Below are 13785 nucleotides of genomic sequence, written 5' to 3'. Positions count from 1 at the left end.
CCTCTCTCACCACGTTGTTACGCTGCAACACAAAGTCTTTGCCGTCACAGAGGAACAGAATCAATCTTAAAGTTCAACTCAAACACACACACACACATACATTTTTCAGCTGCCACAGTCACACAAACACATACTTTTCCACCCACTGAACTTAATCCCATACACAGATACAATGGTGTTTTTTCACCCTGTAGCAGAACTGATGCATCTGATTGATTTGATCCATGTGTGATTGAGCGGTGTAACCTGCCTTCGCCTTCTGGCCTCTATAAGAAACGTAATGCTTTCTCCCCCCTCACTCCTTCCGTCTTTTCCTTCCCTCTCCTTGTCCCTCTCTCTTGTAGCTTTATGACTCCTTACTCAGTTTCCTCTGTCTTGCCTGTATAGGGTAAATGAGCGTATCGATAGCTGCCTGCTCTGTCTGGTGTTTCAATTCAGTACGAAGGGATGGTGAAATTCCTGAATCTTTTTTCGTTGAGAATATTTCTGAATGTACGAATGGAATCTCAATGTGTTTATTTGGCATAGCGAATTGAAATTCAGATTCAAACTCCACTCGGCTCTGTTGCTTGTCCTCGAGACACACACACACACACACACACACACACAGAGACACACACACAGACTTTGCGTACACACACAGGGCTCCCTGCTCATTACCCTATCTCCATTGCTACCCATCAGTAGCGCCACCTCTAGCAGCATGCATACATCACTGGCATACAGCACACTCTGTCATGTGTGAAATGGGCTGTGGTTGATCCCTGCCCTGGGAGAGGAGAGGAGAGACGAGAGTTTTTCAGCAGACGAGATGAGAGTGGTTCTCTGAAGGGAAGAAGGGAGGAGGAGGAGAGGGAAAAAAAGAAGAGTTGCTGAAGGGACATGAGAGGAAGAAAGGAGAATGGAAAAACAAGGCGAGAGAGAGAGAGAGAGAGAGAGGACAGAATAACAAAGTGTGACAGACAAGCGAGCAAATGAGGAATTTTTGAGCAGAATAAATGTAAAGAGTAATGAGGGGGAGGAGTGGAGGGAAGATGAGATGAAAAGAAGTAAACAGAAAGTTGATGTCCAACAATTTTGATTATCAGTCAGTCATTTATTAAACAAAAATACCAAACATCCTCTGGTTGCCAGCTTTTCATTTTTATATCATTGTAACCTGAATATCTTTAGGTCGGACAGAACACATCATCTTATAGACTAAATGATTAACTGATATTTCAAAACAAAATCAATAATGAATGTAATCATTAGTCTGGTTCTGTGCTTTAAGGCTGTTTCTTAATGGAAAAACAACTGTCAATCCAAGTTTAGCACACATTTTTGCAGAAAACAGGCAAAAGAAAATGTGAATTAATGTACGATTCCATCCTCTACTGTCCTGTCAGGTGCCATTAAACCTTGTAGAAGAAGAGGGTGCTCCGAGATGATGTAATTAACAGAGCACCAGTCAAAAGTTAAATGGGAAAAACAGTAACTATAGAGCCAAACAACCCACCACACCTGTGCTCAAAGTCTGTACCCTGTGTCTTGCTGCACTCCTTCCTCACTGACAGTAAACGTATCAAATCTGCAGTATAGAGGAAAATATCTAAAAATCACTTCTATGGTAATCTTTAAAATATTTACCATTAACTGACAATGACACAATGACAATGTAGTCAATGTAGACAACTCTGCAATTTCCTGCCTCAGTGTTGTTAATCTTCTTGACTCATTGACTGTAGATTGGAAGCATGAGGGAGACGCGGGAACTTTAGTCTTGAGGAGTTGTAGCATTTATTTACTGACAAACAACGTAAAGTGCACTAAATCTTGCTATATGTTCACAGTTGTACCACTAACGTCTTACTCTCTGCTCCGGTCACCAGCCTCACCGCATCTCTCTTGCCCGCCATGCACACAACCTACGTACTGATCTATTCCTGAAATAATATTCTGTCTCAAACTTACTGCAGATTTTACACAGAGATGATAAATTAGTTTAATTTGCTTGTTTACTTGCTACAACTGCTGCCTCTTAACGCTTAATGTGCAAGTTTAGTTCCCATACACATCTGTGCATGAAATATCGAGACCGTCCTCCTTTAAAAAACGAGCCCATATGTTGTTCGTGCAGTAGCTTATTATGACTCATAGTTAGGTTTTGTTGCTAGGTGACATCTAGTGGCTGTAGTAATTACAACAGGAGCAAAGGGAAAACTGTGGTGACGTAGTATGAACAGCGACAGAGTCCATGTCAGGGGGAGGTTGTGGTGGATGGACGGGTCAACAAAACACAGGAATATGACACAGGAGATCGGTGATCGATTCCAAAGTGAAAGTAGCAGTTTATATTGTAGCCATGACAACAAAGGCTGGGTAATGTAGAGGAAGTACTTATTTTAACCCAAATCACAATCTTCTCCTAAACCTTGTGCTTTTAATGCCTACTACACCTAACCAAGTCAAGACCGTTATAATAGTAACCATGGCGACAAAGGGAGGTACGCACCTGCAGTACAGTCTGTGTGTTTGTTATTATAACGAGACAACTGCGGTCGTATCAGAGGGTTGAAAAAAAATGACCTATATGGTTGTTTAGGTTGCAGGACTGGTTGGAAATATCATAACTGATCTCGGTTGAGGACATTTGAAGCTGAGACGCGGAAAGCTTGAGAAGCACATTTGGGCTATAGCCAGTCACCTGTCAAAGATCCCAAGAATACGCCCTCTGTCACCCAAAATGAAAGAAACTAGCAACGGCTGGTAGTCAAGCTAGCCCCCAGAGACAATACCCTTCTGCCACCACAGGAAGGCACTGTTGTGAGATCAGCTGTAAGGAGAGATATCACTTCCACTTCAGTATCATTCTAATGTCTGATCTATTTTTAGCTTTAACTGGGTAAGCACTGCTTGCCTTGCTCGCCCTGATGGCACGCCACAGGCAATAACCATGTAGAAAACATGATGGAAATATGACATTTAGGTTTGTTTTATGTATGAATTTGAGGAATGTCTCCTCACTGCTCCACACAAATCTGTTTTTGTCTGAGTGGAGGTTTCTTAAGTGGAGTAGACGCTTCAGTGTCAGAAAAGTCACATGTTTCAAGTACATCATGATTTATTCACTGAATCTGTTTCCATGATTCTATCGTTGATAAATCAACTATTCCACTTCAGCCAAGCATAAAAACCATTTTAAAATTTTCTTTTAGAGAGTTTCCTGTTTTTTAACGGCAAATTGAAAATGTGCATAAGAACAGGTGGATGGAAAGAGACAAATATTTTCTACCACAGTTCTTCATCTTTTCTACTAGTGATTTGACTTGTAGAGTTTCATATCCATCCAAAATTTGGAAAATTTGCTTGGGCTATGAGTCACTTGATTTGTCTATGGAGAAAATGAATGAAACTTTAACTTCCACCACCAGGTGCACACAGCTATAGCTCCTCCCACCTTGCAACTCTATGCCAAAGCCCAAAAAAATGGCAACACAGCAAAAATTGTCACAAGGATGGCAAAATGCATGGTTGAAATTGGCCGTTGGTTGTTATAAGTCAACTTACAGAAATAACTTAATCTACATGACAAAACAGAGTATGAAGAGATGGCACTTCAGTTTCATTATGAGGCTACAAAAAAGAGTCAGACCTAAATATATGGGCATAAGAAAGGAGGAGTAGAAGAGACAGGAGAAGATGAGGAGTTTTGACAGGAACTAGGAAGATGACAGGGACAGAATAGCAAAATAAGGAAAAAAAATAGATGAAAGCAGATCAAAGGAGGAAAAGGAGGAGTGCAGGACAGATGTGGAAATGGAGGAGAGAGGCAGTGGGGATGCTGAGGAGATGAGAGGAGTTGGAGGTGGGATAGGAGAAGAAAGGATATGAAAATCTGGAGAAGTGAAAGACAGAAGTGTAGAAAAGAGAAGCAGTGAGGAGTTTTCAGAGGGTACGACGAAGGGGACGGCTCGAGAGGAGGGATGGATGCTGAGGAGCAGAAAGAGAGAGCGAGCACTGAGCGAACAGCACAGACAGACAGAGAGAGAGAGAGAAAGTGTGTGGCACTGCGCCACTCTGCTGCAGCAACACTGACTGACAGCCATAGCCCGACCACTGACTGACTGCCTGTCTATCTGTGCTGGCTGGCTGATTGACTCGCTGACTGGTTGGCTGGCTGAATGGATACAGCAGTGTCCCCACAGCTTTGCCCTTCTCCCCACCTCCTCCCTGTCTCTGTCTGTCTCCCTCCCTTCCTCTGTCTCTCAGCAATGCAGCATGAAGTTAGAGAGAATACTTATGATTTGACTTTTTTTTTTAAATAGCTGTTAGTGATGCTGTTTTTCAGGCCATGTGGTAGTAAACAACATCTCTCTGCTAAATGTTTCATCAGTGCAGCAGAGGAACAAAAAAAAAGTGGTTTCCCAATTTGAGTGAGGTCTCAGCTTTGTTTTTCCTCTTAAATATTATAGATGCTTGTCTTTATCTCTCACTGCTGTCTTCTTTGCTCGTCTAACCTTGAGTCTGCGTCCTTTTGTTCTCCCCGAGCACTCTGTATAAACTTTGTCAATTAACACGATACAAATAAAGTTATCATTATCACCTCCAACACTCAAATTGCCCCTGATGAGATTAAAACACATTTCATCGCTGTTGAAAGCAGCGCTGCGCTCAGAGCGACAGATAGCCCCATAAAGCACATAAACACACACTCCTCGCTCCCCATCGCTTGTGCATTATTATCCTCTATCGTGAAGGGAAAGATAAATGACATTGAGATAGGATGGCAGACTTACAGACTGATAAAGAGGCCATAATGTGTCTGACCAAGCGTCCTTCTTCCTCCACTGGGTCATACATTATTATCTTCAGAGGGAAGGGACCTTTAGATCATTCTCAGGATTGCCACAGCAAACAGGGCCCCCGGTTTCACAAAGTATTAACATTTGTTGGTTCTGCTACTGCAATGCAGCACTATGTCACCCTCTTTGCTCCTCTGCTCCCTCACTCTCTCTTCTTCTCTCCCTCCCTCACTCTGTCTCTCACCCTTATCTCCCTACCATAACACACTACTACTGCTTTACTTTCCTTGTTCAAGGGGACCCAGATGTAGAAATGACTTTAACATTAACTGCAACAGAACCTGTTGTGGTGTTTCATGTAAATAGCAGTTAAGTGTGTGTGTGTGTGTGTGTGTGTGGTGTGCTGTGTCTGTGTGTTGTGGTGGTGTGGATTGTGGTGTGGTGTGTGTGTGTGTGTGTATGTGTGTATGTGTGTGTGTAGGGGGGATGTTGGAGAGATGCAAAGCCTGCAGAGATAAGTGGGGTTAAACTGTGCGTATAAGCCGGCTTTTGTCTTTGAGCAAATGCACTTTTGTGATCCTCTTCCTCTTTGGGTGTCTTTTCCACGCACTCATGTTAAATCAATGGACCTCCATCTCTTACACAGCTTTTTCTTTATGTTAGAATATATTAACCATAGTATAGTTAATCACTGATATGTTACAGACAGCGGATACAGTAATTAATCAGAAAGAAACAATGTCTCTGCTTAATCATTTTGACACTATGGTTACATACAATAGCCCTTTACTAAAGGTGGCACTATTTAGTTCATATCATATTGTGATTGGCCACTGAGCCTGGAAAGCACAATCTGCACACCCCAAGTGACAGGCACACAGAGAGGGACAGATAGGGTTGCAACCCATCCCGGTTTTCCTGGGATTGTTCTTTTTATGGAGCGACTGTCCCGGAAAATTGATATTCTTTCCTGGGACATGAGTTGTCCCGGTTGTTGTGACGATGCATTTCAAACTTAGTATATCATAGTTTGAAATAAAACCTCGTTGTTTCCTTCAACTGCTTTACTGTTTAATTTCCAGTTATGTCCAATCCTGTGTCCGTAAACGTATGAAAACAGGTACAACAGTACCCAATTTATCTTATTATGATAACTACCGCTCATCCACGACCCAGTGAAGCAGAAACGACACTACCATGAATTCAGGCACTTGCTATAGTAAAAATAAAAATAAAATCTACATGTTGCGGTCAATGTCGATATTGTGTCTTGCTGCCACAAATCAACCATTGTATGGGAAACACTCTGCTGTCATATCATCTACTAAATGTCAAAATATTTCTCTGACTGAGTCGATATCTGTGTTTCTACATGTCTCACTGTGTCTGACTGTCAGGCTGACGGTATTTGGGTGATCGTCTGACTGTCAGTCTCATCTGTCCACCTGTCTGTCAGCAGCAGGAGGCAGCCTCCTCAGCAGTGGAGCAGTGAAGAAACAGGTCACTTCAGCCACAGAAAGACATTTTCCTTTATTTTACAATTTTTACATTGGTCTTTGAGACTTGATCTGGCTTCATCTGCTTGATTGACAGATGTGCTAGCGCATGATTATTGTGATTGATATAAGCTGTTCTTTGTTATAAGCATTTGAGACACTGACAAAGATGGTGGAGAGGGGTAACCCCAAACTCAGGCTTCCAAACACGCCTTCAGAAAGCTAAAATCAATACCAGTGTTTGTAAGGACATGTGTTCCTACAGCAAAGAAGATAGATATGAAGAAGTTGCTAGACTCAGGAAAATATCTAAAACCTCCTCATTGGACATATTTTCTAATTGAGTTATTTTACCACCTTTGCTGAAGTTTGAACCTAAAGAATGCTTTAAATAAATATTATGTTATTAATAGTCCCATTTTTTAAACTTGACCTCCATGTGTTTATGCACATACTCCAGTAAGTTGTAACAAAATTTTGTGAGGCCCATTTGAAGATACAATAGAGAGATGCGATAAGTTTCCCAGGAGTCCAGACGCTGGTGATGGTGGAGCAGAGCCAAGGAAACCTTTGGACAATTGTCCCTGGACATCATGGAGGTTGTTGTGGTCATGGGGAGAAGATAGGTTGTGCAGAGTGGGGAAGTGAAGGTGACAGAGAGAAATAAATCAGGAGAATACAGCCAGCCTTATAGCCAGACCTGAGAAGAGATACACATGTTAACCTGCGACAAAGGCTGGAGGAGCGCTGAAAGCCAGTGGAGAGAGAGATAGATGTTAACCTGTGATGAAGGTTTGAGGCCGGGATCACCAAACGAGAGGGACAGATGTTAGTGTGCAACAGAAACTAGAGGCCAGGGGAAAGAAAGGATGGAGGCCGTCAAAGGCTGCTGAAGAGAGATTGATGTTAATGTGGGAATGTGGGACAAAGGTTCGGGGGTCGTCAAAGGCCTGAGGAGAGGATTATATGATGGACTGTAGCGAGGAGAAGACAGAGAAGACATGGGTAGAAGAAATCAATGTAATGTGAAGGGGTTGTAAATGAGTAACCACCAACAGCTATACAGTGTTGTGCAAGTTCACACTTCAGAAGAACTAGCTCCAAGTTCAGTTCACAAAGATTAAAATCAACTAGTTCACAGTCGTTTCAAGTTTTGCTTCTCTTTCTCACAGCTGCACTCACTCAGGAGTAAAGCAGTGTTGAGGTTGGTGCATCCTTTAAAGCAGTGGTTCTCAAACTTTTTCACATCAAGGAGCCCTAAACTGACATAGATTAGACCACGGAACCCCATTTGAAAAGATTTAGCTCTCTGATTTAGCTTTTAGATATTTTATTACAGAACATGTTTGAAACCCAGGACCAAAATAGTCATACATCCCGCCATTGTGTTACTTATGGATGGAATCACATTATAGTGAAAATTAATAATTGCCCTTTTTGCTGAGGACCCCTCAAGGACCCCTGGGGGTCCCGGGACCCCGCTTTGAGAACCACTGCTTTAAAGAACGATTTTAATAACAGTTTTTAACCTCTGGTCTGGGAGAGTTATGAAGTCATTTCAAGTCAACAAGCCAACATCCAGTTGAAGTCACAAGTCAGTACCTACAGTAGATATTCATGTCAGTTATTTTTGATGTTATCAAATAAAAAAGTCTTCAGATTCTCCACTCGAGTTGGATTAAACTCCAAGTCTTGTGATTCGAGTCCACACCTCTGCACACACCACACACACCAGTTCAGCTTCTTCCTTAATGATAGCCGAAGGTCACACTGGCTGTGGGAGCTCACCTTCCACCCTATCTGTCCATTCCCACCCACCTCTGTCTGCTCGTTCCTCCCTTCCTCTGTTTGCCACCGTCTCACTCCCCCTTTTTTTTTATTCTCATTATTTCTTGCTCTGTCTCAGTCCCTCTTTTTCTCACTCTGTCACTTTCCCTCTGCCTTCCTCTGTCATTATTCTGCCCACATGTCTAGACTGAAGAGAAAACTTTTGCTGCTTGCGCATGTGATATCTGTGTGGCAGTGTATGTCTGGCACTTACTGTGTGTGTGTGTGTGTGTGTGTGTCTTCTTTGTCGAGCGCTTTAGGTCTAAGTTCAGTAATCTTTCTGGTTTGAGAGAGGATTGATATTCAGTCAGTGCGGAGCTGAGAGGCAGCCCTGTGGAATGTAAAGACTCTTGCTATATGAAGGATTCTCATAATCGGTTGCAGCTAAATGACCATCAAGGCTGTTTCTATTACAGCACTAGAGATAAATTAAAGCCCGCCAGTTAGTATGAGGTATTGAATGATTCTATAGCTGTAGCCGATCAAACTACATCATGGCTTACTACACTTAAAGAACAGTTTTTCACAGTTGATTTTTCTTTTATATGGACAGACCGGCTTCATTGAAAAAATAAAAGTCTGAGGAAATTTCACTCAAGTTATAAATTTAAAACAGGTTCCCATGTTCTTGATATGTAAGTGATAGCACAGGATCATATAGAAGGACTTTATATTGTGATCTGGACTTACCTTGTGTAGTAGCGTGGAAGGATTACACTGTAGAGTGTGATTTTGTTTGAGAAGGCACTGCTGCAAAGCCAGTCACAGATAGATACTGCCTGTGACTACAGGCTGAAAGCTTTAGATTGAGCCTGGCTTGACATACACTTCCACTCCAGGTGAAGTTCACATGAAATGATTTTACTGTTACATAATGAAACAGTGTTGCCCTCTGGGAGCTGTCGCTGGTGTCTTGTGAATCCAGATGGAATGGCCAGTGTTTTCTTTATGTATTACATATGCAGAACAATGCAGGATTAATAAAGATATACTGTTTAATTTTTCAGCCATGAAAAGGCACCGAGAAAGTTTTGGATGTTATTTTAAACTTTAACCAACACTGAACGTTAGGGTTGATATCACTGCTGAGAAGTACGGTGGCCCTGAGAGCTCAAAGAACTGCAGATGAACTTACTGTGAGTAAGTTCATCTGCACAACGGTACATCTGCACAACTACACAACAGTAGTGTTGCATGCACGTGCATCCTAGCCGAGGTCATCACTTTTTTGCATCCACTGGAAACACTTTGTGTGTGTTTTTAAGTTGCAGTGTGTTGAACTCTCAGGGCCACTGTAGAGAAGAACACAAATTTGAAGAATACTGTCACTTCCCGTGTGGAACTAGTAGTTAATAGTTTCTTTTATGCATGACAGTGTAACAACCTTAACTGCATTTTTATTACTGTAACCATGACAACAAAGTACCTGCGACCTGAGTGGTTGTTTAGATTGGAGGACTTGTTGGTTTTAGGGTTGTCACAAGGTGATAATATGTCTGTGTGTTCATAGCTTGTTTCTAGGTTAGCTATGTTTAAGGAATCTTTATCAAACTGTGTGGTATATTACGTGCTTATGTAAAAGTTAGTAATATCAGCTGATATACTGTTATCAGATTTTTTTAAACTCTCGAATACCGATATCAGCCTGAAAAATTCACGCAGGGTCTAATATAAGGAAACTTTTTCTGATGACAGGTTCACTGCAGTTGCACCTGGTCTGTCGTGAACAGTGCATGTGCAAAGGGTCTTTGCTTCTGTTATTAAAATGTGAATTATTTTATAGCTACAAATAAAAACACATACAACAGAACTATATCAAAACTTGAATTGAGAAATATATCAAGTACACAAAAGTCAGTTACATAGAAATACTGCCAATTAAACAGCCATTGTTGTAGTTTTAAAGTGCTGGAATGTCTTTCTGCACTGAGATACTGATAGCTGTGGTAACCTAATATTGGATGATAATATTATTATTATTTTCCATCCGTTTACATTAGGTTTTTTGAAAGACTTGTCTGCCACAGGTGCAGTACCAGCAAGCTGTCTGAAGTTGTGGTAATACAGTGGCTCTGCACTGACCTCTCTGTTGTTGTCCTGTTACCAGTACTTTATATGACTATATGAGTGTGTGTGTTCCTGAGAATGTTCCTGCTCAAGAAATACAGGCAGGTGATTCATTGCTGTTGCTAACGGGAAGAGCGTTTTGAGGTAACCAATAGTTGTTGGTAATTATATATTACTGTCATCTGAAGGGAGGCCTGTATTTACCCCAGCATTACAAAGCCTGTGACACAGGACATCAGTAATGTTGTGCACCTCTGTGGTAATTTTTGCACAATAGCATTAAAAAGAGAATAAAACCTTGAAATGGCAAATTGGCAGCTATATAACCAAGTACTGCTTTGGTATTGGCAGGGTGCGTTGGTGTGAAAAGTCATAAAGATTATGAAAATAGTGATTTTTGTTAATAGAAAATTATTGGGCACCCCTTTAAAAGTCTTACTCTGGTGCAGTAATACTGGTTTTACTGCAAAGGTAGTGTCACATTAGCAGTGCATTGTCTGCTTTGTCATATCCAACACAATAAACCACAGAGACAAACACAAGAGCTGCAGTAAGGTTTGCTGGAGTTTGATGACTATTAGAGAAGATGAAGAAGTTGTGCCCAAAATTCACACCCATTAAAAAAGGTCCAAGGCCATCTTCAGACACACAACACTACTGTGTGAAAAATGCATTCATCTGATGCCTCATTCATTTGAATGGAGACCTCTGTGGAGTCACAATAGGTGCCAGCTCACAAGGCTCCAGCGACAAAACACAGGGTTGTCTGGCAGACGAGTTGAACCTGGCGCAACTTTTGCTGCAATGCAATGTGATGTGAACCGGCAAGATGCTGTCACTGCCAATTAAAAGTGCAAGCTCACATTCGACGTAAATAACTCTGTAGCAGCATGTCGCCTGCGTCTCACAGAACAGATACGCTTCTATTTTTATCAATCTAGCTGTCCGCAGTGGCCGTGCAGCATCTTGTGTTTACATGTGTATAGCGGGAGTCAATACTGTGTCTAAATGCACACTGTGGAGACACAGACGGAGGACTGAAGCTGCTGCTGCTCATGCTCTGCCTCCTGTCTTTGTATGGTGTAACATGAGTGTCATATTCCTAGAGTTTACTTCACCGATGTCATTAAACAATGGCCACAGTGCTAACTTTCCACAGTTATAAAATCCTTCCTTGTAATATTATAAACCACTGTGCAGCCTTTGGGCGTATTATAAAACTCCAACTCATGGATTTTTTCATCTCAAACTGGACTTCCTGGATTGTTTTCATGTCTCACTGCTACTTTAAACAACACGCCTGCATCAACACAACACCATTGTTGTAACTGAAAGGCTCTGTTTGATCTGAATTTCCTTTTAACAAATAGCTGCTAACCTGTTGCAAAGGCAGAGATCCAAAGTCCCCTCTCCACCTCCAACCAACACGCAACAGAACTTATTATACAACAGTTTGTATTGTTCAGTACAGGGACACTTTTAGGCGATCTCGGCAGCACAAGCCAAAATGGAGGAACAAATCCTTTGACATTAATGTCAGACATTCTTTTTACTTTTAAAAGTCTGTCACTGATGTCCAACGCTCACAAAAACCCAACTGCTCACTCTGTGCTAAACACCTGGGGCCAAATGCATAAATGATGAAGTTTTGCTGTTTACACAATAACAATTTTACATTTCATAAACTGAAATAATTGTGTTTGTGTGCTCTATGTTTCCTTTATCATCGTTTAATATCCTTATTATTTATTGTGAGTCATTCTATAAAGTGTTTCATACTATTTTAACATTTACTACTCACAGTGTTAGAGCCTGTCTGGAGCCTCATTAAGACTCTCTAGTCCCAATAAATGAAGTTCAGAGTTAAACAGGACTTTAAAAGAGTGATTGCATTAAAGTAAGCTGATGCACGTTTTTGTCTCAGTTTCACAATCGGTGAAATTGTTCTTCTTTCTCGTCTTTCTTTTCTATGTCTGATGGATTAAGGGTGTGTCTTCATCCATTTATGGCTAATTGTGGGAGTGGAAATGAGGCTTGTGCACAATTTCTCAATGAGTGAGATTTATAAAGCCAGAACCATGAGTATGTGTGCGTACACATAGTTTTAGTCATGAATCTACACAGAGTTTTATGCATCTGGCTCCGGATGCTGAGAGAAGACTCTGTAGAAGAACGCTCTTCTGGGGGCTGATGCTCACTGACATGTCATTGACCTGCTGGCTGCTGCACATAAAGCTGTTAGTATCACATATGAATAACCAGGACTTACAGTAGGTTCCATGCAAACATGATCCAGATTCATAAGTGGGGTATGGATACTATGTGCACAGGTGTGCCTTCAACACATATAGTATTCATTGAGTCAGTAGGTAAAAAAAGAAAGATGGCCTCAAATGACAAACAATCTGCACCCTGAAATTAAAGGAGGACAGATTCACAGGATTAACACCAGGCTTTAAGTCCAGATGTTTGTACCTTGAACGACAGCTGTCAGATTCCACCCTGTTGTACTGCATTACAGACCTGTCCACATAGCGTTGTGAGTGAGTGACCCCCTGAGCCACAAAGTGTATAAAAGCAGCAGTCACTTTCAATTAATTATATGACAGTGAGCAGCAGTGAACGATGTGAGCAGTGTCATTTTGCATCTGTTTCAGTGACATTTAGTTGGTGAACCTCTGAAGTGCAGTATTTTGTTAATGCTGATGTTAACAGCTGTCTGTCTAAGTCCTGTCCACACCTTCCTTCAACGGGCAAACACTGACACTGAGAAAAAAACTTTACTGTAGGACTCTATACAAAATAATTCAGGAAACAATATTGTGATAAGTTGAACAGATAAATTTAAGACAGTAAAATATAAAAAGTAGGTTACTTTATTTTTACCTTTAGGTAAATTTGATGTGCAGTAAAAACAGTCATCAATCTTCAACATACAGATTTAACACCATGTGTGCAAGGTAAAAAAAAAACAATTTAAATTAAACGTTGCTTCTATGCAGTGTTACTGCAACTTATTCATATGAGTGATGGCTGCTGGAACAAAGCTCTTTATAATGTTTTGTTAGCACTTTGGGAATATGAACCTTTGTCCAGAAGGAAGTAGCTGAAATTCACTGTTCAAAGGGGGGAGTCGTCATTTAAAATGGAGCCAGCTATCAATCAGCTTTACTGGACCATTTCACAATTTGACTCAGAGAATACCTGCTCTTTAAAGATAAATTTCCAAACCATGACACCAGAGAAAAAGATAAAAGAGATTCTACAAAAGCACAGTAGAGTATGATCATCATGGTCTTGCCAGTGTGGAAATAGGACAGTTTCCTCAGATACAACAAATGCTGAAGTATTACAATTGGTATAAAGTGTTGTAATGAAAGGTTTCAGTTACTATAGGTTCCAGTGCAACAACTCAACCAAATAGGTTGTTTTTTTCAACCTTGTGATATGACCCATAGGAGTGTCTCATGCCCTTGGTTGTCATAGTTACAGTAATAAACACGTGGACTGCACAGACAGTGGCGGACCTACCTTTATCACCATGGTTACTATATTGATGGTCTTGGCTTGGTTAGGTTTAGGAGAAGATCGTGATTTGGGTTAAAATAAGT

The sequence above is a fragment of the Seriola dumerili genome, unplaced genomic scaffold, assembly GCF_002260705.1.
Source record: "Seriola dumerili isolate Sdu_G_001 unplaced genomic scaffold, Sdu_1.0 BDQW01000191.1, whole genome shotgun sequence".
Lineage (NCBI taxonomy): Eukaryota > Metazoa > Chordata > Actinopteri > Carangiformes > Carangidae > Seriola > Seriola dumerili.
Note: the sequence above shows the minus strand (reverse complement) of the source record.